This window comes from Propithecus coquereli, unplaced genomic scaffold (genome assembly GCF_000956105.1).
Source record: "Propithecus coquereli isolate 6110/MARCELLA unplaced genomic scaffold, Pcoq_1.0 Scaffold44, whole genome shotgun sequence".
Lineage (NCBI taxonomy): Eukaryota > Metazoa > Chordata > Mammalia > Primates > Indriidae > Propithecus > Propithecus coquereli.
Genome location: NW_012150174.1, coordinates 6,624,460 through 6,650,840, shown reverse-complemented (window position 1 = coordinate 6,650,840; position 26,381 = coordinate 6,624,460).

The window sequence follows — 26,381 nt, the reverse complement described above, 5'->3', positions numbered from 1 at the left end:
AGAACCTTCCTAAAGCTGCTTTATTGTTAACTAAAAAAATTTTTTAATAAGTAAAAGTATACTCTAAAATAATAATATAAAGTATGGTACAGTAAAAACACAAACCGGTCATATAGCTGTTTATTATCACTTTCACGTATTATGTGCCATACGTAATCACATGTGCTATGCTTTTATGTGACTGGCACAGTGGGTCTGTTTACACCGGCACCACCACAAACACGTGAGTAATGCCTCGCACTACAGAGGTGATGACGGCTACAATGTCACTAGGCAATAGGAATTTTTCAGCTCCACTGGAATCTTAGGGGACTACCGTTGCCTACACGGTCAGTCGTTAACCAAAACGTCTTTATGTGGGGCATGACTGTCGTTCCCTGGCCACTCCAAGGAAGAGCCCCCTTGGTAGAGTCAGGGGCACCCTCATGACAGGCAGGAGCAGAAGGGAAGCTTTGGGGTGATGCGCAGCTGACCAGGAGAGGAGGGAGGGAGCCCTGCTGCATGGTGCCCACAGCTGAGAGACTGCACTGGGGCACCCCTCTGAGAGCGCTCTGAGATAACCAAGGGACACTTTGAAGGGAGCTGTTTATCAACAATCAAGCTGCTAGGGTGAATGCCATCATTATTTGGGTATAAAAGGAAGTGTGACCTTCTTTTGTGGTTACAGGTTTTCAGGGCAGTAATCATTAATGTTATAGCAAGTTTTGCAAAATTTTCTTGCCCAGATTTGTGTTCAGGAATGAGTGGTTTCCTTTCAGTGCGTCAAGGTGGGCTCTCCTTTGTCTGTGGGTTGTGTCTTTGAGAGGTGAAAACAGTAGAATCACACGTTCTGCTTAGGCAGAAGCTTTTCTGACTGTGCTTTTAACAGCACCATCTGATGAATGCAAATGTGTGGGTCTCTCTTAGTTGTGCACTTTGTAAACTGAGCAGTGGGGAAGCGTTTGTTCCAGCTGACCACATGGAACAGAGGGAGGCTTTCTCTCCCTCCCTGCTGAGTTGGAGGGTGGCCACTCTTCGCTTCCCTTGGAAGAGCACGTCACCCGATACACACACTGGGATGAACACAAGAGGCCTTTATCTGGGCTACTTGATCACAATTCTATGCAATTTTCATTACCCAGTTGGCTGCAAGAGAAAGGAAGAGTTTCCCAAGGAAGCCTCAGCTATGACAGCACTCCCACGCGTCCAAAGCCTTCTTAGTTAGGGGCACTGGCCCTCCCTACCGTGAGCACAGACCAGTGTCATTTTTTACCTAAGGAACCTCACACCGGTGTGCGGGGGGAAGGGTGGGCATGTGGGTGTGGGTGGGTGTATTTGTGACACTCCCAGGATCTATATAGTTTGTCTTCTCTTTTTCCACCTCAAAAATATTTTGGAAAGGAATATCTCTACAATGTGTCTCAGGCTGCTTCCTGTTCCCACTTCCCTGGACAAACACAGGGCTGCTTTTGTGACTAAAACAAAAACCATCTCAGAAAGCAGAGCCTAACAGGCGCAGGAACCTCGGCCGAGCGGCAGCCGTTGCCCCATGTCAAGAGGGTAGGAAACCTCACATACAGTGAGCATTTACTGTGAATCAGGCTCTTTGCCTGTTTAATTACTTTGAGCTTTAAGTCGTGTGATGTCCGTTATAGGAACGCACTACTGAGATAGGTTACCCCAAGTTTTCGGCCCCCTCCCTAGTCCAAGCTCCCACCCACTCCCTGCCTGAATTCTTGCAATAGCTTCTGAGTGATCTCTCCACTGCAAAATATTTTCACCCTACGGCCAGGATGAAGTTTTCAAAGCACATGTCTGTTCAGGTGACACATACATACTCTTCACTCTCACCCTCACTGCTAAAAAGCCTCCCCTGTTGTCCCATGCTTGGGCACAAAGACCAGGTCCCCTACGGCCAACACAGCCCTGCATGATCTGGCCCCGCCCCTGTCTTCAGCCTCATGTCGTTCTGCCCTCTTCCTGCTTGCTGGGCTCCAACCCCGCTGTGCTGTGCCCCAACCCCGCTGTGCTGTGCCATGCTCCTGGCTGGCACCAGACCTTCCCAAACTATTACTTCCACCTGGGGAGCCACCAGCAGGCCCACCTCCCCAACCACCCCACCCCAGCCTCAGTTAACCCCTTTCATCTTTAAGCTCACAGCATACTATCGCTTCCTCAGGCAAGACCTGGAATCCTGTGTCTGCTTCCTTTGTAGCATTTGCCACGTTTTTAATGAACACCTGATAACGTTCTGACTTTCTCACTAGGCTGGGCCTTTTGTGTTTCTCACCAGTTGTATAATATTTTGAACACTTAGCACAGTGCCTGGCCCAAGGCAGCACTCCGTAGTTGTTGTGTGACTATGACTGAGCGTGAATGAATGAATGACTTGAATAAATGGCAAGCTGGGATTTAAACACCATGGTCTGTGCTCATCCCATTGTCTCACGCCCCTCTCCTAATCCTTGGCCTCCTTTCTTTAAAGCTATTGATTGAACTTCCTCCACAGTCCTCCCTTGATCAGCATTGATAGATACAGAGTCACTTTTGTCTTTTCCAACTGCCTAAAAAAGTTCTACTGATACCAAAACATTCCCCTTGGGTGTTTTTCCTTTTAGGAACTTCTCATGTCAGCTTTGGATAAGAGTTACTTTGTTTCCTTGCCACTACTCGGACTCAACATCTCATTTTCCTTCTATCCCAGTCCTCGTGGGCTGAGACCATCCTTTGCTCCTCCAATCAAAACTTAGAGATTTCTGGGAGGCTGAGGCAGGAGGATCACTTGAGGTCAGGAGTTCGAGACCAGCCTCAGCAAAAGTGATACCCCGTCTCTACTAAAAATAGAAAAAATTAGACCGGCAACTAAAAATAGAAACAAAAAATTAGCTAAGCGTAGTGTCGCTCACTTGTAGTCACAGCTACTTGGGAGGCTGAGGCAGGAGGATCGCTTGAGCCCAGGAGTTTGAGGTTGCTGTGAGCTAGGCTGACGCCACGGCACTCTAGCCCAGGCAATGGAGCAAGACTCTGTCTCAAAAAAGACTCAGAGATAAGGCTCTGAGTCATAGTGTATCTTCCCGGGAGGCAGGGGACCTGGAACGGTGGGCCATTATGTAATACAGGTGAGCAAGCACCTGTGAGCTGGAAAACTGAGGTGTAGATCAATGAGGGATCCATGGTTGGGGCACCAACTTCATGCTTTATGTTTAAGAAATTATGTAACAGATTGAAAAGAAAATAGAAACAAAAAACGAAGGCACAGTGGACCCAGTCTTCAAGTTCTAGCAGTTTCCTTGAAAGCGTTGAAGGCTTTAGCCATTATATTTGCAATGCAAGCACAACTGCATTGAATGCACCCCACTCAATACTTAGTACCTGCTCTGGTTCAGACACCATGCAAGGTCCTGGGAACACAGGGCTGAACACGGTACAGCCCCTCTCCCCAGTGCAGGGGTGGAGAGGACCCAAGACAGAAGTGCGTAGCACGCTGCTAAAGCGAGGGCTGACTGCTCTAGAAACACAGAGGAGGAGCTGGACGTGCTCTTAGTAGAGGGTAGAGGGTGAGGAGACAGCCCTGAAAACAGACAGAAGGTAATATCTGAGCTGGTTTTTAAGGAAAAGGAAAATTTCATCAGACAAGTAAGACAAGAGAGGGTAACCCAGACTAAAGGAAGAACAAGAGCAAAGTGTAGAAGCTGAAAAGTAGAAAGTGTTTTGGAATGACAGTAGTATTTTGTATCACCGAAGCATTGGGTGTGTGTTAACAAATAGTGTGACTGTATAATTTATTGTCCAAATTGGGATGTTCTGGGGAGAAAAGTGGCACACTGTTAATGATTACAGGCAGGAACCAAGACTCCAGGCTCCCTAGTCAAGAGGGGGGAAGGTGGAGGCCACACACCAGACCACAGCATAGGCAGGACAGGGATACAAAGGGCTTAAACCTGCTAAGGAGTCAGAATTTGATCCTCAAGGCATTGAAACGTCATCAATAGGTTTTAAGCAGGGTAGTGACGTGATTGTCCCTGTGTTGGAGGAGTATCACCCAGGTAGCCATGTTGAAGTTTAAGGTGTGCAAAAAGGAGCTAGCCTTTAACTCTTGCGAGGGCAGGAAACACATCCCTTTGTCATTTATACCCAATGTGTACCCAGTGGGGAGAAGGTTATCCAGCATAGAGGAGTTTAATAAAAATGTCAAACACAAGGCCTTCCATGACCTCTGTCTTTAAAGTTGCAACCCCTTCGCCACCCATTATCACCAGAATCCCCTTTTCCCTTTCTCTGCTTAATTTTTCTCCGTGAACTTACCACTCTCTGCCATGAGAGAGTGTGTGTTGTGTCTGTTCTCCCTCTAGAATGGAAGCTCCGTGAGTGCAGAGACTTTGCTTTGTTCACTGCTGTTTCCCTAGTGCCTGGAGCAGAGAAGACACTAAACATATATGTGCTGAAGGAAAAGGAGACGAGGAGATTTGTTGGGAGTCTCTGGCAACTATATGGGTGTGGGAGGATGAGGCTCTGGACAGAGCAGTGTGGTAGAGAGAAAGATACAGAAAACCTGAAACTAAACACTCAGGAGCCGAGACCGTCCACTGGGGACCCTGCTGCACAGACCCTTTCACCTCTGCAACTCCTTCTGTGGGTCCCTGTGCCTGTGCCCTGCAGGAATCCCCAGGCCTCCTGGCTGTCAGTCACTAATGCCTCCTGTGTGCTCTGTCTGACTGCCTGGCCAAGGTCACCATCGTTGCCCTCATAGCCCCGCTCCCCAAGTGCTTGTAACTTGCCTGTGCAGGTTTGATGAAAGGATGGCATTTGCCACATGAGCAAAGGGAAAGGAACCTAAGGTCAAAAAGTTCATGTTCAAGCACTTTTCTTTCAGTGCAAGAGGTTTGGGTGCCTTTTCTCTGCACCTAAATAGCCCTTTTCAATGGCTCTCTCCCCTTCCAGACCTGCGCTGAGGGCCTCTCCCTGAGCCTGTGGGCCCCTTCCTACAGCAGGCCTCTTTCTTCAAGCTCTTTCATTTCTTTTGTATGACTTGTTCTTCCCGTGCCTCACCCTCACCCCCGAATAAAGTGGACAAGTGGGCCCTGGGCTCCTTCCCCAGGATAACTCAGCCCATGGCCAACATGCCCCAAGTCCCAAATGACTAAGAACGTAAGGCCCTCCGATCTGCCCACGTCCCCATCTGGGCCAACTGTCAATTCCAAGTCATCATTGCGGTTTCTTATGGGAAAGCTATGGGCTGTCCTTCATGTCAACAAAACCCCTGGCAACCTGCCTGGGCCTGCCTGGACGTGCCAGAGACTGTGCGGTGGTAACAGACCAAGCTTCTCTGTCACAACCACATTCCACACCACAGTGGCACTGGGTGGGGACAGAGGAGTGGGCTGGGGGTGTGGTAATTACTGTCTAGTGTCCTAGGTCATGCCATCTGGAAAGGACAGCCACTGGGAACTACTTGGAAACTGGGGACATCTGGGGACAAGAGTTAGCAGGTTTGATGTGGGGACATAGGGCTGAGGGTGGGGAATTCCAGGGCAGGTCAGTCTCCAACAATAAGCTCAATGCTAAGAGATGAACAGAGACCCTGTGGCGGAGTCCAACATGCAGAAGCTGCAGAAGAAGACAGGCAGACGTAACATACATGCCCATTTTTAGGAGTAAGGCCAGATGGAAGGTGGGATTGACACTACAGGCTGAGAGTGTGCTGGTGAATAGAGACTCGCAAGAAGGTCACAAGAAAGAGGTGGTTGTTCTGGGTCCTAGGCACAACTGCTGGGGTCCCCTAACCCTCTCACTCCAGTTTCAGGGAAGCATGCAGTTAAATTTCTATTTAGGACCTATGCTTCCCTGGAGGTGCCCAGATATTTTCCTGGGTTCAGCCTTCTATGGGGATTGATTCTGATCGCTGGAGTTAATGGCTCATTCATTCATTCACAAGTTCCCATTGAATCCCTTGGCAGGTCCTGAGACACTGCAGTGAGCAAAACATAGTCCCTGCCCTCAGAGAGCTGCCAGTCCAGTGGAGAGGCCGACTAACAAATAGGGAATTATGGCTCATTATGCTAAGTACTAGAATCAGGCAATTCCGCTGAAGTAGGATCACAGGTGTAGGCTGCAGGAAGCAAAAGCATTGCAAAGGGGGAAACCGGAAGGAAATCAGGAAGCCAGGGAGGGGTGCAGAGAAACAGCAAAGGAATCCAAGGGGATTTGGATGGAGCCTCAACATCTGATACAGGCATCCAACCCAACCTTATAGGTGAAGATGTCACACTTTACCCTGGAGGGGAGAGAGTTACCAGCCAAGCACAGGTGACAGGACTGAAGGGGCTGGGGTGGGGAGATGGTAGAAGAAGGACAGGAACAAATGCCCTGTTGAGCTGAGTCCAGTGGCCCTACATTCAGATGGACTCCTGCCCTCCCTGGGGGCTGGGGGGTGCGGGGGGGTGCTTTTCCCAGGTAAAAGTTTGAAGTTAGCAAGACAACAACATCTTTTCTTACAAAACAAAACAAACAAAAACATGTAATACTACCTAGTTCCATTTGAAAAATAATAGTGTGGTTGAGAATAACGTCTACTCCAGACCTCAGTGGGAGGTGGCTGGTCATGCCAGCGCCTTCGTAACTGATCTGGAAGCCTGAAGTCTCCTAGCAGGTCTGCTTCTGCGTTCCTACTCATGAGCACCTGCTGAAGCCAGCGACCCTGGGAGCCGAGGGAAGTCACCACTCTAGAGGAAGAATGAGTCCTCCGTGTGTCTCTCACCCTAAATTCTTTCTGGGAAGATGGGAGAGGCTCATGGTTGGGGGAGGAGATGAACCTCTTCAGAATTTCTGTTGGAAACATTTTCAAAGTAAAGACAAATTACCCTGAGGGGACATTTCTCTTGCCTTCCTTCAACTCCTCTTTCAATTTTAATAAAAATCTGTGCTTTGTGTGGCCTTTTATTCTAGAACATCTACACCTTGGTGACTATAGCACATAATGGTTTTGCCTCTGGAACAGAAATCTAATATTTCTGTCTCTGCCTCAACAGGGACACTTAATGTTGTAACCTATAGAATGTCCAAATATCAGTGACACAAAAGAGCAGGAAATTAGACCAATGTCTTTGGCAAATGGGGAAACTGAGGCACAGTGAGGGGAAGTGACTTATGAGGGGCGAAGGGAACAGATCTAGAACATGGTGGTCCATTGCTGGAGGCCCTTCCCCTTCCATGGTTCCAGGCAGGTCCCGCTGGGTCCAACGTGCGGATGGGAGTCAGAGGTGCAGAAAGGGGCAGAGCCCCTCCAGGCCCCGTGTCCACCACCTGCTCCCTAGAGCTGCTCTCCCCACTCTGGCCTGGGCCCTGACCCTCAAGGTCACAGGGGCAGGTCTCCTGGTCTATTGGGTAGAGGCCAGGGTTAGGTTTTCTTTTAAGAAACGGTATGATAAAGTAGAAAGATTACTGGGTCTTGGAGGCAGAGTCCAGAGTCCTGTTTCTGGATCTTCTTGTGTGACATGGCCAAGTGCCTTCTCATCCCTGGACTTCAGTGTCCCCACCTGGAAAACGGGAGCCTTGGACCAGAGTACTTCTGCTCTCTAAGATGCACCCTGGCCATGGCCCCTGCTCACTCTTTTGCCTCAGACAACCTGGGCTTGTCTCCTTGTGTCACCATTTGCATGCCATTCTTGTGATGCTGGGGGCCCAGTGCTGGTCCCTCCTGACCCTGACAGGCCCAAGGCTGAAACTGAAATCTGAAATGAAGATGCAGACATTTGAGCAGCGAGGAAGTGAATAGCCACATTTCCCCAGCCCAGAGGGGCTGCAGCCCTGCCAGAGACACAGGGACCAGGTGGCCCAGAGAAACCTGCCCTGCAGCCAGGCCTGCTTTGTCTAGGAAGTCCTGCACACTGTCGAAAATTCTACCTCATCAGTAATGGCGTGAAAGCCCACAAGCTGGGCTGGCGCTGGGAAGCTGAGCCCATCTCTAAACCAGTCTTCTCAGTCCCTAGCCCCCAAATGGGATGTTTTAAGTTCCTGCTGAAAAGCCCCAGATACAATTTGTGACCAAAAGAAACTTCTTGCTGTGCCAAGGACCTCCTTCACAGGTGTTTTCTCTGCCTTTTTGGGTCAGGTAGTTGGCTCTTCCTCCACCCTCTTCTCAGAAACGTGTGCTCAAGAGGCAGAGAGACCAGGCATTCATTCCTTAGTGAGCAGATGTGTGTAAAATTGTGCCTCCCCTCTGGGATATTTGGGTGGTTTTTTGTCCCTTCTGTATTAGTTAGGGCTCTCCAAAGAACAGAACCAATAGGAAGGAGATTTACATATTTGTATTGTATATAATATAGAAAGTTTTATAAAGAATTGGCTTATACAGTTATGGAGAATTATGGAGGCTGATATGTCCCCAGATCTCCAGAGAGAGTCATTGAACTGGAGACCCAGGAGAGCCTATGATGTAGTTCCAGACCAACGGCTGGGAGGCTCAAGACCCAGAAAGTTCAAAGGGAGGAAAAATCCAGTGTCCCAGTTTAGAGGCTGTCAGGCAAGAGGAATAATTCCCTCTCATGGTGGGGGAGCTATTTGTTCTATTCAGGCCTTTAGCTGGTCGGATGAGGTCCACTCACATTAGGGAGGGCAGTCTGCTTTGCTCAGTCTACCAACTTAAATGTTAATCTCATCCAAAAACACCCTCACAGAAATGTCCAGAACAACGTTTGACCAAATATCTAGACACCCTGTGTCCCAGTCAAGCTAGCACACGAAATGAACCATCACACCTTCCTAAAGAAATTCAAGCAATTTGTAATCCAGGGGGGTGGAATTTTTTGGATGCTTGGGTCTTTCTTGAGGCCTCCAAAATTACACTATATAGAGATTAGTAAGAAAAAATTCTTACACTAATGGTTGGCCAGATCCGTTACCTGAGAAATTTTGCCAATTAAGGCTTAACACCATGATTATTCTCATTTTCCTTATTTTACTGTCTGTTTGAACTTTTTAAAAATAGCCGATTGCTCTGTATGATGAATTATAGATGCAAGTTTTATCTGATACTAACCCAAGAATGGGCCTTCCTTGAGTTTTTCAATTAGCCACTTACAATTCCTTTAATCAAGAAAACCACACCAAATGATTAATATTTCTCTATGATTCCGAGTTGCCTCCCCCTAAAAAGAAAAGAAAAGGGCTCAGTTGTAAGAACGTTAAACAAGGCTGTGATTATGCTAAGGAAAATTATCATCAAAGAGTCATTTCAAGTGAATAAACAAAAGGCATATGCCTTCTTTTGGTCCCAATATAAAGGAAAACAAAATTCTACCCTAATTTATCTCTCAATGTAAAGAAAGCTCCAGATGATTTTCTCATGGTTACATATATAGCAGTGGGGTCATGATTATGTTGGTTCTTCCTCCGTATGACTCTGAGTGAATCAGACAGGACAGTGATCATGATCTTCCCAGGCAATTGCAGTAGGAAGTAAACAGGTATCAAACTCCATATTGTTAAATGAGGGGCCAGAAGCCTGTGGGTCCTCAGACTCTGCCTTCACTACCAAACAGAAGAAGGGACTTAAAGCACATGCATAGAGAAGTAAAATCAACCCATCTTGCTCCCCTGAATCTTAACTGTGATGCCCCCTGGGTATGTACAGACATAATATAGTGGTCAATATTCAATTGCAGAAAGAGGAGCTCCCCATACTTGGCAGTAAGGGTATTAAATTTTCAAAATCAATGTCAGGGCTGAAGAAACAGACTCCAGGTGGGGCTTCCAGGAACGACACCCAAAGCCACACCGTAGATCAAGATCTCAAGGGGCCTGTTGCTCCTACCATGATCAGGAAGCCATTTCTGCCTGAGTGGGAAACCACATCTGCATCTACTAGCTCCAGAACTGTCATGCTCCTTGCTACGACCTGCACCAGCAAAGTGGAGTGCTTTGTGCCGCCTCTCTCCCGACGGAGTTCAGTTCCCAGCCAGTCTCATACAAACGTCAGACTGAGAGTCCCTGAATCACATCCAGAATGTTAGCTACAAAGAGCCTTGAAGTGTAGCGTTTAGTGACCAAGCTCTGCAGTGCAGAATGGCACTCGGGAGGGAGCCAGCTGACAGCATCCCCGACACAGTGGAGGCACTGTGGTGTAGCAGGCGAGCACAGGGGCGCAGACACACACTTCACCTCTTTGAGAGTCAAGTCCTTTCTCCTAAAAATGGAGACGAGATTTACCTTAGAGAATTAAATGAAAGCACATATTCCAGGTTTCCATAATATTAAAAGTCCCATAAATGTTAGGTTCCCTTTAAAAACTTGAAGAATTAGAGATCCAAGTCATGACTAATGTGGATCAAATTGATTTCTTTTAGGGAATTTTGTTTAATGGTTATTTTGAGGCATAAATGTTCAATTCAGCCAACACTGGCTGAATTCTTACAGTGTACAAGGTGCTGCTGGGCTACACAGATGGGTGAGTCGTGCCTCATCAGGGACTCCCTCTTGTAGGAGAAGGTTAAGGGATCAGAAAAGGCTTCCAAAAGGGAGCAGCTGTGATGAGCCTTAACTAGGTAACTATATGATGTATCGTCCACATCAGGCCCTTCTGAGACTGAAAAGGGCACTGTTAATAATTACACTAGGGCAGTAGGTGTGAACCAGATTGTCCTGAGCAAGCCAGGATGCAGAGTCACTCCAGCCTTAAAGGAGGCAGCTGTTATGTGTATCAGTTTTGCAGCAATCCCATAGGCCAATTTTGTAGCAAACCAAAATTGCTTATTTTAGGATCAGGTAGTATCTTGGCCCTAGGTGAAGAATAAGCAATAGAAAAAAAATGGAATGTATTCCACCAGACTTGACAGAAACACAACTCAGACTAGCCTGGGCCACAGGGGACATTTTTTAGATCACATAACCACAGGCCGCCTGGGCTCTGGAATTAGAGACCTGGGCACACGCACTCCATCAGTGTTCTACACTCATACTCTGTTCTGTTTCTGGTTCCCGTTTCTCTCTACATGTGCACCTCATCCTCTCAAGCTGGCTTTGTCTCCAAGGATGGGACAATGCTCCCCAAAGTTGTAGGCTCACATATTCCCTACATCGCCATCTTAGAAAAACTCTCCCTCTTAGCTCCAGATCAAAAAATCCCAGGGAACTATTCTGCTCCATCTTGTTTGGGTCATGTGCCCACTCCCTGGACCAACTACTATGGCCAAGAGGGAGCACTGTCAGTAACCCCTAAAATCACATTGGAGGGAGGGGGCTGAAAGGGTTACTCCTGGAAGAAGGGAGGGACACTGGATGGGATGAATAACACATACCCATGGGCTTTGAAAAGATCTACATTTCATAAGTATAAACCATCTATATGAATATCTTCATTTCTAAAGCAAATTCTTCAACTTAAGTTTTATTTGGTTGCCTACACCGACCAAGGACCCAGATAATTACCAAGGAGCCATAGTGTTATGACCTGAGTAGCAAATTTATGGCAAGGATCAGTCATTCACAAAGTCCAGAATAGGGAATAAATCCTTCAGTAAGCAGACAAGCAGCGCAACAGATGAAAAAACCAACCAGAGACAAATAGATAAATTCCGTAATAACTTCGAAAATATCACAGAGAGGGAGGCAGGGGTAAAGAATGACCATACACTTCAGATAGGAGAAAAGGGAATTATTTATAGGTTGTACGATTTGGAGAAAGTTCAAATTCTCTGATCTTTAGTATTCTCTTCTCTTAGATAGAAAGATTAATACCTTCCTCATAGGTATCAAGAGGATTAAATAAGGTAACATAGATAAAAGGATAAAAAGTTTGCTTTCTCCTCCTCTGCCCCAAGCCAGCTGGGGAATTTCTATAAATAATCAAGGAACATTCCTGGAATAGATATGTCTAGAAAAGTGCTTTGAGAGCAGTAGTGCTCGATTTCCCAATCAGCTGGCATTAGGGGCAACACATGAGGATGACTGCTATTTTTTCATTTGTTACACAGGTGGTTTGGAACCTCCACCTTTTCTGTTTACACCCCTGCAGCAATTACCATTCGCATCACTCTCCTGGCGCAGACTACAGATGGCATTGTTCAATTAGTTATTGTCTAATGCATGTGAATTCCACCCTTACCAGTGACCTAGGGCATTTAATTTAACCTCTCTGAGTCCCATTCTCCAAATTTAAAAAATGAGGTTAATAATACTTCATAGGGTTGTTGTGAAGATTGAAGATAATGTGTGAAAATGTGTCCCTGGCACGTAGTAGTCCTAACGAACAACTCCCTGCCTGTTTTCTTTCCCCCCCCGCCTCCCCATCCAACCCCAACCAGAGCACAGAGCCTATTAGAAGCCTCTGCTCCACTGACATGAAAAGTTTGAAATTTGTTTTACTAACAAGCCCCGGCATGAGGTGCCTCTGTTGAGAACTAGGCACCTCTATGTCCCTCAAGTCACAAAATTCTTTACTCCTTGCTTTTATGTCTAGCCAGCATGAAAATGTTTTTGCCTTGGATAATGGCAACTAGCCACTAGCTGGGATCCTGATCTAAACTCAGTGAACCTTGATGCTATTTCCAACGGGCTCTGAGTATTTACTTCCCTTGGAGATAAGTGGAGGAGTCTATGTGTGTTATCCGTTTGGATCCTGTGATTTGGACTGTTGATTTTCTCCTCTTGGAGGTCAGTCCCTACATTGCCATTTCGTTATTCCATCTTGTTCCAGCTTCTTTCCCTTGTCCACAGACCAACCTGCCTCGGAAGCCCCAGCAGTGCCTCATGGCTCCGTTTCTCCAGATTCTAACAGTGAGCCCTGAGTTACACAGACCGGATTATGCATCATCTAGGCTTTTGAAAGACAGCTACAGTGGGTGTGCTCAATCCATCTATTTTCATACTATTTGGACTAAAATTATAGTCTGTCAGTATTGATCAGATCAATTCATTCTTTCCTAAGTGTCTTAGGTCATCTTCTTTAGAAACAGATGCTGAGTCAAGGATTTGTGTGCAAGTGATGCATTAAGGAAGCACTCCCAGGAGAAACCAGTGAGAGAACGGGAGAAGCAGAGAAGGGAAGGGAAAGAGGCCCAACCAGGGTGAGACTTGAGACCAAGTCACAGCCTCAGCCTGATGCCACAAGGGAGCCTCAGGGGAGATAGATTACAGTTCAGAGTTTATTGGAACTCAAAGCAAGGAGCTGGGGTCCCAGCAACTGCATTATCGGCCATTAGAAGCCCAAGAACACATAAACCAGAAGCAACGTGTGAGATGGTGAAGGGGCCCCAGGGAGATCTGGGCAGAGCCTCGACAGTGCCCCCCACTCCAGGATTCCCTGTTGGAGGATCACATATTTTCTGCTTTCACACATTCAAGAAAAGGGGAACTTACTGTTTTGTGATTCATCAATTTCCAGTGTTTAACAGGGCTCATATTAGCTCTTATGTGAGCTAAAATACATGTCTCTGTAACTTCTACTCATAGGTTTATGCAACAATTATCAAAACTCATCAGACTTTTTTGAGCACCTATTGTGTGCTGGGAAATATACTAAGTGCTGGTTGATTCTATCATACATCATCAATTAAATTTTAAAAAAGAACAATTTATAATGCCATTTATGGCATTTTTCTTACCTGCATGTCTGATTATCCTGCCCCCAAAGCAATTTGGTTCTTAGTGAACCCATGCTGCCTCCTGGTGACCATTGCATTTTTTGGATGTTCTAAAACATTACAAAATAGGCATCATCAGGAAATTCTGCTCCCAGTATCATCCATAATAAAGGAAAAAGTCAGTAATAACAGACTTAACAGAAACATGGCCCTACCAGAGAGTATCTTCCCACCACATTCCATGCTGAGAAGAAAGAATTTGTAAATCCCCCATGTATTGCTGCTCTCCAAATACCCGATTCCAAACAAGCCCGTCCAATATGGTGAGAGGGTGGTCCCGATCATCACCAATAGATGCATCAGTGCAACATTTGAAAGTTTCCATTCATTGAACATTTCCCATGAGCCAGGGCCTGTGCTGAGTAATTTGAACTACACTGAGGAAGCTTAGAGTCAAATCCTGGCTCTCCTACTTAGAGCAATGACCTTGTGTCTTTCCCTCAATTTCTACATCTAACACAAAGACATTGATTTGATCCTTATGGATTTGTTACAAGGAGTATATAAGTTAAACACATAGGTCAGAGCCCTGCAAATAGTAAGAGTTTGCTTTCTCCCTCCTTTTTATTTTTGAAATTCTTACCCTATAGGTGATTCTGCCTGGAGAAATACCTGTTACATAAGAAAAATAAAAATAATCATCTCAATGGATGCCTAGATGGCTTTCAATAAGGTCTAGCATCCTGTTCTTAAAAATAGGAGATAAGAACCAAAGAGTAGAAATAAGCAGATACTGGATGGGGAAAAATGATGCTGCACTAACAATAGTACCTTCTGTAAGAAAGGTACTTAGTTTGCAAAGGATTTTGCATATTTTATTCGATTCTCACAATAACCCTATGAGATGGGCAAATAGGAGGTTATTATTTTTCCTATTTTACAAATGAAGAACCAAAGTCACAAGGTTTTTAAGAGATTTGTCCAAGGTTATGGTAGAACTGTGACTTCAGCATGCGAGCTCAACTCTTAAACAGATTGAAGTTATATCCTTTAGGTAATGGGTATAATCCCCTCTGGGGATCCTTGTTGGAACCAACATTTCTCATATGTTCTAAAAGACTTAGAAAGCACCAGGAATGTTGAATCTCCAAATTTTCAAATGAAACTAATGTTAAATTTTAGCCTATGAGCTGAAAATTCAATGTATACAGTTTATAGGATGATTTTCTAGTACTGTGTGATAGGGCCATAATCATACAGCTAATGTATTTGAAGGAAAACAGTTCTTCTACTTATAATCATAGAAGAGTAGATTGGGGTTATCAGGTTATACAAAACACTTTGACTTTGACTTGCGAATCAGGAGATCTGGATTCCAGTCCTGTTCCTGTTAACAATTATATATGTGAATTTGGGCAAGTTACTCAACCTCTCTTAGATTTAGTTTCCTCATTCATGAAATGGTGAGTAATACATAGGATTTATCGTACTAAACAAGAAAATGCATGAACAGCTTTTGCCTAGTGCCTGACACATAATAGGTATTCAATAATTAATTATTGTTATACTTCCTGCTCCCCATCTTTCTCCATCTTTATGGAACTCAATTTCTTCATCTATAAAGTAAGAATTTGGGATAGATCAGTGGCTCTCAAAGATGTTTCCTAGATGAGTAACATCAGCATTACCTGGAAACTTATTAGAAAAGTCTTGGGCCCCACCCCAAACCTACTGAATCAGAATCTCTGGGGATGAGACCCAGAAATCTGAGTTTCAACAAGCTACAATAGCCAAACTCCAAAGCGGTCCCCAGTGATCACCACCTCCTGGAATTCACACTTTTGTGTAGTCATGTCCCACCTTGTACCAGGACTGGTCTGTATGATGACTAAAATACATCAGAAGTTATGGATATCCCTTCTCAGATTAGATTACAAAATACATTGTGGCTTGGTCATTCTCTTGATCTCTTTTTTTAATCACTGGCTTTGGGAAAGCCAGCTGCCATGTCTTTAGAACATTCCAGCAGTTTTATGGAGAGGTCCAGTGGTGAGGAATCGAGACCTGACCTCAGCCTTGGGAGTGAGCCCTTTTGGAAGAGGTTCATCCAGCCCCAGCCAAGTCTTCAGATGACTGCAGTCCCAATAAGCACCTTGATTGCTGTCTCTCTGAGACCTTGAGCCAGAACCACTCTGCTAAGCTACTTGGGGATTCCTGACCTCACAGAAACTATGTGAGATAATAAATGTGTGTTATTTTAAGCTAAGTTTTGGGGTAATTTGTTACACAGCAATAGATAACTGATGTGCAAGCCAGCCCTCTGAGTGATTCTGGTGCACACTTAAGTTTGAGTACCATTGGGATAGATGATTTCTAAGTTTCTAGCTCAAAATTTTTGGAATTTTGTGGTTAATGTCAGGATAAAACTCAAGCAAAATATGGCTCCTGTCCTTGCACCAAACAAAAAGGCATTAGCCCCTGGAGCACTGTTTGCAGGCCTGACCCTAGAAATTCAAGGAAAACTTGGCAGAGCTGGAAAAACTCCAGAGCGGGGCAACTGAGAGAAGTTGTAGCTGAACCTCTACCCACTCACTCATCTGAAGACAGTTGGGACTCTGTTGTTGGAAAAACTCAGAGGTGATATTGCCAAAGTCTACAAAATCACAAGGCACATCATTAGGATTGTGGACTTATCACCTGGTTCAGGGAAAGCAGAGTTAACGGCAGCAAATGTAGCAGATGTAGCAGAAAACACCCCAACTCCAGAGTCAGACAGACTGGCTTCTGCTCCATAGAAGGCACGTACTTGGGGAAAATTCAATCATCCTTCTGAGTCATAGCCTCTTCATCTTTAGAAGTAGGAATAAGAATATTTGCTTGGTAGCCCTAAGATAAGAATTTACTTTGATCTGCTTAAAGAACATGTCACAAACAAATTTTAAAGGAATACCAACTATCATGAGAAATGAATGCAGAAAATGATGGCGGCCTTTTTGTGAGTACATGTCATCTGTGCCTTCGTGTTGTTAGAAGTAACGTAGGCTGCCTAGAGTCAGAGTAGGTTTAAATGAATGTGTGAGGTAGTTTATAATAGGCTATGAAGTAAATGACAGACGTTTGAGTAATACTATAGGTTTTAGAGGTTGACATTGCAGAGACTAAACATCCTAGCCTCAGGCACACTGTCCTTGGTAACCCTCCCACCATTCACCCCCCCCCCCATGCAGCAGAATCCTGAACCAATGGACCACCAGAGTGCCTAAGGGAGCATCAGTGATCCTTCAGGCAGGTGACAGTGAGATGGGGAGCATAGGGTGATGGCACATCATACACAAAGGATGAGTTAACTGCTTCAGGCTAGGGTGTCCAGCCAGTGTTTCTGGATAGTGGCTTTTTCCTTCTATCTAAAACTTGAATTGGAACTGGGGAGTAATCCCTCTAATAATCTATACCTACTTTGCTGACAGCTATTATCCCTGAATACAGACTCTTTCTTGGATGTTACAAATATTCCAAAAATTTTGCTCATAGTTGCAAACAGTCCTCTTTCTTTCAGAAACCATTAAAAATTTAAATAAGTAATCACTCCAGAAAGTAGATAATTTGTCCCACCTTCCATTTGCTACTTGCCTCACAGCTGTCCCCCTGCCATGCTTTAGCAGTTTTCTGCCACAATGCTATTGTTTGGGAAGAGATTCTCATCTGGTTACACGACTGTTGAAACTTGCCTGTAAAATGATGAGCCATTTGCAGCAGTGCCATAGCCAAGAGAATTAGTTGCTATTAAAATCATGTTCAAACCAGGGCGTTGCCAAGGTGCAGACATCTGGGGAAGCTGCCTGGGGGGCTTTGGCTCCTCAACAAAGACTTGCAGAGGACGGGATCTCAGTGGGGTTTCTAAATCATGGACAGACAGACAATTGAGGCCAGAATTCCCTGGAGACCATTCCAAAATCCTTAGGGAGCAAAACCTGCTGGGTTTTAAAAGCTCTTAATTTACAAGAGCCAGATGTGGCCCCATGTGGGCAGGTAAATTAGGGAAGCTGTGAGCTGAGGACCAAGGCGAGAAAGAAGAAAGGTGAAGGAAAAAAAGCATGTCATTGACCCATTTTTCACTTTCCCCATCATACACAGTTATTCATAAACCCCTAACACTTATCCAAATAGCAATTAATACAAAAACTAGCATGTTCCTGCTTGTAACTGGCTGTAAAGCCAGCTGTGTGTAAATGGTGGAGGGACATGTGTGACGCATCCCAGCACAAGACATGCCCACACTTCATTTTTGTCAAGTCTGGATCAGCCTGAGAGAGGGGACCTTAGGCATGAGTAATGCAAACAGCCAAGGACCTGGAGTCTCTCTCTGTGTGTTAGTGTGGGATGAATCAGAACTCTGGTTCTGATGCTTCCAGGGGTATCTTTCTAGGGCTCATGTTAAAGTTAATTTGCATTCCCCGATCCCACCCAGACTTTGAGCTTCAGACATGGGGGTGGGACAGCTGGGTGCAAGGGGAAAAGGGTTGAGTTTGTCACAAAGCTCCTAGGCTTGTCCCTAGATAAGTGGTCTTCATGTTTTTCTTTTACTGCTATACTTTCTAAAAGAATTTTGAAAAACTATCTGCCCATTTTCATATTTTTAAGTTGATATCTAAAATATTTCATCATTAGATAGCTGCAAGGCATGTAATGTATGGTACATCGTCAATATTAATTGTGAAAATTACACTGACATATAGTTATTTTAAATGTATCCAGTGGAATGTAAATATACACCTTAATTCCCAACATTGGCCACTTAAAGAAATACAGTACACATGCAAATCTGTTTTAGCACTCCAAAAATTTAACGTCATTGTTTTCTCTTCTTAAGTTTTGACTTCCATACCATTTCACATACTGTGTTGTAACATAATATATCATTCTAATCTACAATATTTTTTTACTTTTTTCTCAATACTTTTTCTGCAGCAAAACTAAGAGTATAAATCAAAGGTTTTATTTATTTATATTTTCTGTGAAATCAGTGTTAAATTTGTGAACCAATAATTTTTTGGTAAAAGCAAACAAAGAGGAGTCTAAATAAGTGTTCAGGAAAATTTAAAACACTTCTTACTTCTTATGTGTTCTTTTTACTAAAAAAAGAAGTAATGTTGGTTGTTTTTATTTTTATTTTTTTAGTTAAACATGAAACTTATCTCCTCCTTTTCCTTGAAATACAAAATATGCAAATGAGATGTGGATCAAGCCCAAATGTATGAGAGTTCTCTCCAAGCTCTTCCCCTTTGCTGAAAACAAAGACAATGCGGAGGGCACACGTCCTAGGAGATTAGTATTTCCCCAGCATGCTGTTTACCAACAATGAGCGTTCTAAATCTACAGGAAGGAGGGAAGAAGAGAGAGAGAAACAGAGACAGAGATTACTCTGAGTTTATTGGTTGGAGAGGAGATGCAGCCCAGTGGCTTCTGTAACTTCTCACCTGCTCCTGCTGTGCTCCAACACAGCGGTTCCCAACCTTTTTGGCATCAGGGACTGTTTTCATGGAGGACAATTTTTCCATGGTCTAGGAGGGGGAGGGGGGGATGGTTTCGGGACGATTCAAGTGCATTACATTTATTGTGCACTTTATTTCTATTATTATTACATTGTAATATATAATGAAATAATTATACAACTCACCGTACATAGATTGAAGACTCCTGCAATAGGCTTTGCTGTCAGAAGTAACACATTCCTTGACAATATTTGGGGATGCTCAAGAGAGGTGGTTAAAGGGAAATGACCACCCCTTCCTCTTATAACATTCTGTAATACATCTGAATTTGTAACATTCCAATGTGTAAAGCCACCCTTCCCTAAAAGCCACACTTATCTCTTAATGGAAATATATATTAAGCGGGAGAAGATAAAAAGCCAAATAACAAATAAATGGTGCCTGGATTCAAGGAGGCTTCATAAACACCAATATTTCAAATCATCCCTTTGTTTGGAACTTAGGAAGATTTTTCACTTGGGGCAAAGCCCTATGGTAAGATTGGTGGGAGAGGACATGACAGGCTCCCCTTTCTTTTTTAAAGTAAGAAAAGGACAGTGTGACCTCTGTTCAAATGCCAAAGAAGACCCCCCAACCCCCAATTCCTGCATGCCCGTGCTTGCCAGCCAAAACGGAAGCAGCAGAAGCGGGTCTTCCACCCTGCCATGTCTCACTTCCACCTTTTGAATCTCCTGTGGATACGTCCAATTGGCAAAGCCTAAATCTCATGCAGAAACCCAGCTGTATTGGGGTCTGGCAAATACAGGGTTCTCTACCCTTACAGCCTCTGAATTATCAGAAAGCATTGAGAGAAAGATTGGAGCGGATATTGAACAATCTGATCCTTGCTCTCTACTCAACTAGAAAAGCCTATGAAGCGATAGCGACTACTTCCACGCCTGCTTTCCGAATGCTTAATCACGCACCGACCCCGTTCCTTCTCCTGTGTTGCATGTTGCAGTGAAGGCATCAGCATTTACTCAGGGAATCTGAATATACGCTTTTGCTATTTCTCCTTCCTCCCACTCCGTCAATTCTACCCCCTAATATTTTTCAAATCTGTTCCCTCCTCTCTGTGCTCATTGCCAATGTCTTATATAAAACCTTCATCCTCTCTCATCTGGAAATGTGTATTAAGATTTGATCCCTCACTTGCCTCCCTGCCACCAGTCTCTGACCTCCCTAGCACGGCCAAAGTAATATTATACAAACATAAATCCGTTAAATTATTCAAGGGCTTTTCATCCCCTTGAGCACTCGTTCTCAGCCCTGGCTGCACGTTGGAGTCACCTGGGGAGCTTTCAAGGTCCCAAGCTGTTCGGCAGACCAATTAAACCAGAACTTTTGGGTGGGACTAAGACATTAACATTTTTAAAACTCCCCAACCAATGCTCAGCCAAGAGAACTGCTGTTGCGTTCAGGCCATTCTCAGTCTAGCTCCAGAGTCCCAGGCTGTCATCCCCCACACCTGAGTTCCAGCCACACCGGGTATCTTTCGGCCCCCAAACATGCTCCGTCCCTCCCTCTCTGCCTTTGCATGGCATGCTTCCTGCCACTGCCTGGAACTCCCTTTCTCCTCCCTTGACCTGGAAAACTCCTACAAGTTCATGAATATACTTACCCACGGAGGGTGTGCTCTCTACACTGGGTGCACTTAACAATTACAACACTTCTCACAGTGTATAATAGTTTGTTTGCATGATTGCCTTTCTCATTAGACCATGGGCTCAGTGAAAACAGAGAACCGATTCATCTCCCCGTCTCCAGTGCCCAGCACATTGCAGTTGATTCTCCCACACACAGGCTGAATGAGTGAGTAAATGAATTAATAAATAAATGTGCCTAGATGAAGCAGTTGACCATGTATTTCATCCACTCCTCCAATTCACTACATTGTATTAAATATGTTAATTACAGAGAAGGTCTGCATCCAGTTTTTTCTCTATCAAATATTTCCATTTGCATCTCTGGGGCTACAGTAGGACATGAAAACAAATTATAAAAACAATACAATGCTGATACGATATTAATACCCAATTCCTCCTCTATAGGGTAAGGACATACCTTCAGTTTAGTTCTATGTGGACACTCATCTCTTTTTTTACTATCATGATTATGAGATAATCCTAATCTGGGTCCATTACATCAGAATGCACACCTCTGGATGTCAGAGCTTTTGAACTACTTACAAGGAATTTTCAGTCTATCCTCCTCCAGCTATTCAAGCATTTTTTGCCTGTAATTCAATAACTCTGATTATCCTGTTGCAAATTCCTTAAAGATGACTCTGCAACACTAGAAATTAAGTCTCTTTTTCCCCTCCAAGATTTGCTGCCTGTGTGATCTTTCTGTCTTTGTTTGTTTTTTCCTACTCTTGTTCTTCACCCACCTCAACACACCCTACCCCAGCTTTCACCTGAGCTCTCCCTCCTCTCCCTGTGTCTTTCTTTTCGCAGAGGAGGCCAGAAGTTAGGTGTGGCTAAGCACTGCTTGCAGAAGTCTCCCCATCCTGCAGAGATCATACTCTGATTACACTCTTTATTACACACTCAGACACTTGACCAGCAATAATGACCTGGAAGCTTTTCTGATTAAGCATTTTGTGACCATCAGATAAGGGCTACTTTTAGGGACCTGAGTAAAGACATCTTCCGAATATATCTCAGAAAATACAGCCTCACCTTTGAGGACCCCAATGACAGCCTCACCCTGGGCATAACACTTTGAAATAAAGTTTTTTGTGATTTTTTTTCTTTATTATAAAAAATAATACACCAACATTCTTTAAAACAGGAAAATACATTGACATATAAAGAAGAAAAGAGAAATTCCATATAATCCCATCAGTAAGAGAAAAAAACCACTGTTAACTGTTAAAATGGATGCATTTTCTTCTGTTTTTCCCATAAATATACACACAGAGTCAGTGGGGTTGTATACAGTTCTGGTTCCTGATATTTCACTAACATAATCTTAAATATTTCCTTATGCCATCAAAATGTCTTCACGAAGGCAAATGTAATTGACCAATAATAGTCCATTTTGCACAGGTACCATAATTTTCTACCATTCTGATACTGACAAAAATCTATGTTGTTTCATGATGGTTATAAGTGGCTTTGTACATTCTTTGAACACATTTCTCATACATTTTTCATTGTTTCCTTACGCTGGATTTCTAGAAGTAGAATGACGGGCACAATGGGTGTGAATATTTTAAGACAACTGATAAATTTGCCAAATTGCTTTCCAAAACCTTACAGCAATTTACAATGTAAGCAATGTGTGAAAGTGTTCATCTCACCAAACTCTTGGCCTGGCTTAATTACATTATCCACAAAATGATCAAATAGGTGGTAGAGAATTTTAAATGGGCGGTATATATATAGCCCATTCCACACCCTGGAGTTACGGCATTTTTAGCTTTTTCTGGACCTAGATTGTAGAATAGGCTATGGTAACAAATAAACCTCAAACACTAGGTGGCACAGCACACAAAGTTTGTTTCCCATCAGTTTGATATGGGTTGGGTGACTCTCCTCTTCAAAGGATGGCTCAGGAACCCAGACGCCTTCTGCCGAGTAACTTTGCCTTCCCAAAACCCTTTACTTCCTGCCCTAGGAATGGGGAAGAAAGAGCGTGCGAGAGGCACACCCCCTTTTAGCTGCCCCAGACAAGAATTATAGGTCACTCTTCTCTTTCCTACTCCAAAAAGCAATAATCCAACCTTTCACCTGCTGTGATAGAAAGTTCAGTCTTTCAGGGTTCCCTTTCTCAACATTTTCTGAAAATCTGCCAAGAAATGCTCATATGTCCATAAATCCATTTTGGTTGTCAATTATTTATTCAGCTTGACACCTTCCCCCTCACCCCAACTATTGCTCCATTCTCTATGTGGAGTTGCTCCTTAAGTTTCCTGTCAGGCCTCTGTAGATGCACTAATCCGCCCCACTTGTGGGCACATGTCTACGCCTCTCCCGTGACGAGAGCTTCCAGCATTGCCGGATCCAGGGCCTCACCCAATAGCTCCTGGTCAGCCTCTTTATCTCTCGACTCTGCCTTCCTCCTCTGTCCACTGCCCAGCATGCTCTCTCTACACAGACACCCCTGACAGCTAATATAGTGCTGGTATAGCAGTCCCCATGGTGAAAGAATGCCTCTTTTTTTTAATAGTTCCTAGGCAGGCAGCAATCACAGATGTCTACTATAATGTCCAGACTAGTGGGAGCTGTTTGAAGATAAGATGCTCTGAGCAGAGAAAGGATCAGGCCAGGGTGGAACATAGGAGTTGGGAGTCACTGGACCAGAGATGGCAAATATGTGACGCACATGCCATCAGCACTGTCCTCGCCCACAACAGACGTGGTTAATCAATCCTGGCCCTCTTAACTGGGGGCCCCAGAATCCTTTCAACACAGACACTACCGGTGAGTAGTTGAAACCTATTTACTGTCTCTACATTAAGTTCTATGTTCAGTCAGTAGAGTTCTTAGCACATGACAGGTACTCCGAATAAATACAAATTTAATAAAACTTAACCAAAGCTACATCTGAGCCGAGAAGTGAACTGAGTAACACGGTGGGTCCAACATTAGGAACCTGAAGGTCAAAGCTTTTCATGGAATTAGGCACAAGTGCAGCGCCAAAAGCCAGGTAATCAAAGGGTCAAAACCCCTGAAATGTCTGAAGTCACTGGGACTGCTGCCGTAGCCCCTCGCTGGTCTCCCCGCCTGTGATCCTGACCTTCCCGCTCTTGACACTGCCTCCTCCACACCAGAGCCATCGATCACTACCTTCTTTAAAACCTTCATGAATTTCTCTTTGCTATGGGGATAAAGACAAGATACTTTCTACAGCTTCAGGGCTATCAGGCTCAGTCTCTGCCTCTCTCCAGCCCCACCTCCACGCATCCCTCGCTGGGCTAAGGTACGTTTATACAGGCCACTTCATCCCATCTTCACCGCCTAACCATGAACCAGGCTTGATGGACCAATTTTATAGGTGAGGAATTCTCACCTGATCCACAGGAGATTATGTGAATTAGCCAAAGTCACGGAGCTGCCAAGTTTCTCAAGTGGCATTTGAATCCATTTCTGTGTGGTTCTAAAGTCTGCATGCAGGAATAGATGAGGCACTTACCACTAATTTAGCTCTGTCTATCAGGCACTTTGTTTTCTTTTTACTAAAACAAAAAACAAAACAAAACAAAACAATGGGCCGTTGGACCTCATACATACACACGAACACACACACACACACACAGAGACAGAGAACCACACAGAGAGAGAGACACAGAGAAAAAGAGACAGAGAGAGGTAGAGACAGACTGACAGACACACACACACAGAAAGAGAGAGAGACGTCTAGTCGTTTTGTTCTCTTTTAGCTTGTTGCGTTGACACAATGTAAACAGAGCTTTCTAGTGTGTGTAACTAGAGCCAACTAACTCCCCAAAGAGGAGACTGGCCCAAAGTATAGTTTTCCTTTATTTTCCATTTTGTCTTTCTATCTTCCTACTTTTCTCTTTCCTTCCTTTCTTTCTTTCTTTTTCTTTTTTTCCATAGTTCTTCAAACCTTTAAGCCTGGAAAGAAAATTCCAGGGAAGTGTCCCTTCAATGAGTCAGCCACTTCTGAGTGGGGTTACAATACACGCAACTGGGATTTTCTTCTCCTCTCACCCCCTGCTCCACCCCCAGCCTCCCACGGGTTTGATTCTGAGTGAGATTTTGCTCCCGCTGCCCAGGAATGTCCTCTGCTGTCAGACTAAACCCCCTCCCAGAGTGCGATGCCCCAGGGTTGAAAAGCGCCTTTCATCAGAAATGTCCTTGCTGGAGTCTCTTTGGCCTTGACTGACAAGAACGTCCACACACTGCAGAGCAGCGCCTTCTCCCTGGCACTGCCTTTGGCTCGGCTGCAAAGACTAAGGAAATCAAGCCTCAAAGGACCTCCAGTGTTACCCTGCTGGACAGAAGCCCACGTGGACCACATGAAAAGTAACGTTTCTTTCTGTCCGGCAGCCCGCTGTGGCTCTGCAGGCTGGGGCCTGATGCTGTAGCGCGAGGCTGCATGTGGCATGGAAGCAATGCAAAAAGGGCGTGGAGCTCCCTGCCTGAGCACTCGCCACCACCCTGGCGGGCTCCAAAGATAAACACGCGCCCTTTCCCAGAAGAGGCTCAAGTTCGTTGCAACATCTCACAGCTATTTATCTCAGGGAAAATGTGCGGCACGGCTTCCAGTTTCCTTCTCCCGCAGTAGGCATGCTTGCTTTCATAAACTCAGTGTGACTATCATGCAAACTTCACACATCTAAGGACTATCACTTTAGAGGACTTTTCCTGGTGCTCTGTGAGCGAGCTGAGTTTTTATCTGTGCTAGGAACGTATGATTAAAAGGGAAGAGTTTCAGCTACCACTGCAGAAGACAGTCTGCCTCTGTCCTTCTTAAATCAGTCAGAGCACGGAGTGGGCAGGGCAGGGAAAGTGTGCACGGACACCAGGACCTCAGTGCTAAAGAATTACAGGTTTGGGGGTCAACCTCAGCTTCCCATGCCCTGTGGTTGACACAATACCAGCCACAGGTGTCTAAGGGTTGCCAGAGCAAGAGAGCTACAAGGGAGGCCAGTGACTGTCGTGGACTTGAGTCCTAAGAAGCTTCTGGGGAGATCTTGGTTCAAGCGTACAGTGTTTCAGTTATGCAAGAGGAATGAATTCTGGAGATCTGTTGTGCAGAATGGTGATGACAGTTAATAATAATGTGTTATATACAGGCAAATTGCTAAGAGAGTAGATTTTAAATGTTCCCACAACAAAAAAAATGACATGTATGAGGGATATGTTAATCAACCTGATTTTGCCATGTATGAATACATAAGAACATCATGTTGTACACCATAAATATATACAATTAATAAAAATTGTATAAATTTGTGTAAATTGTATAATTTGTAAAAATTATATAAATGGACAAACAAATGTCAAATATGCCTTAATAAAGCTGGGGGTAACATTTCTAAATGTTAGAAAGAAGAAGAAGAAAGAAGAGCTGGATGGATGGATGGATGGATGATCTGATGGATGATCAGATCAAGGGATGGATGATCTGAACATCTACTCTGTCATTTTCTGAAGCAGGAACACACCCTGGCATTCCAATTCTGGTCATAAGCATGAGGAATCCAAATTCCACCTGGCTACACATTGAGTCTGTCTGTAACAATACTCTACTTCAAATGGACTATAAAAAAGATTAGTTAACAATGAATAAACCCACCTAATTTAAAAAGTACATGGGACTA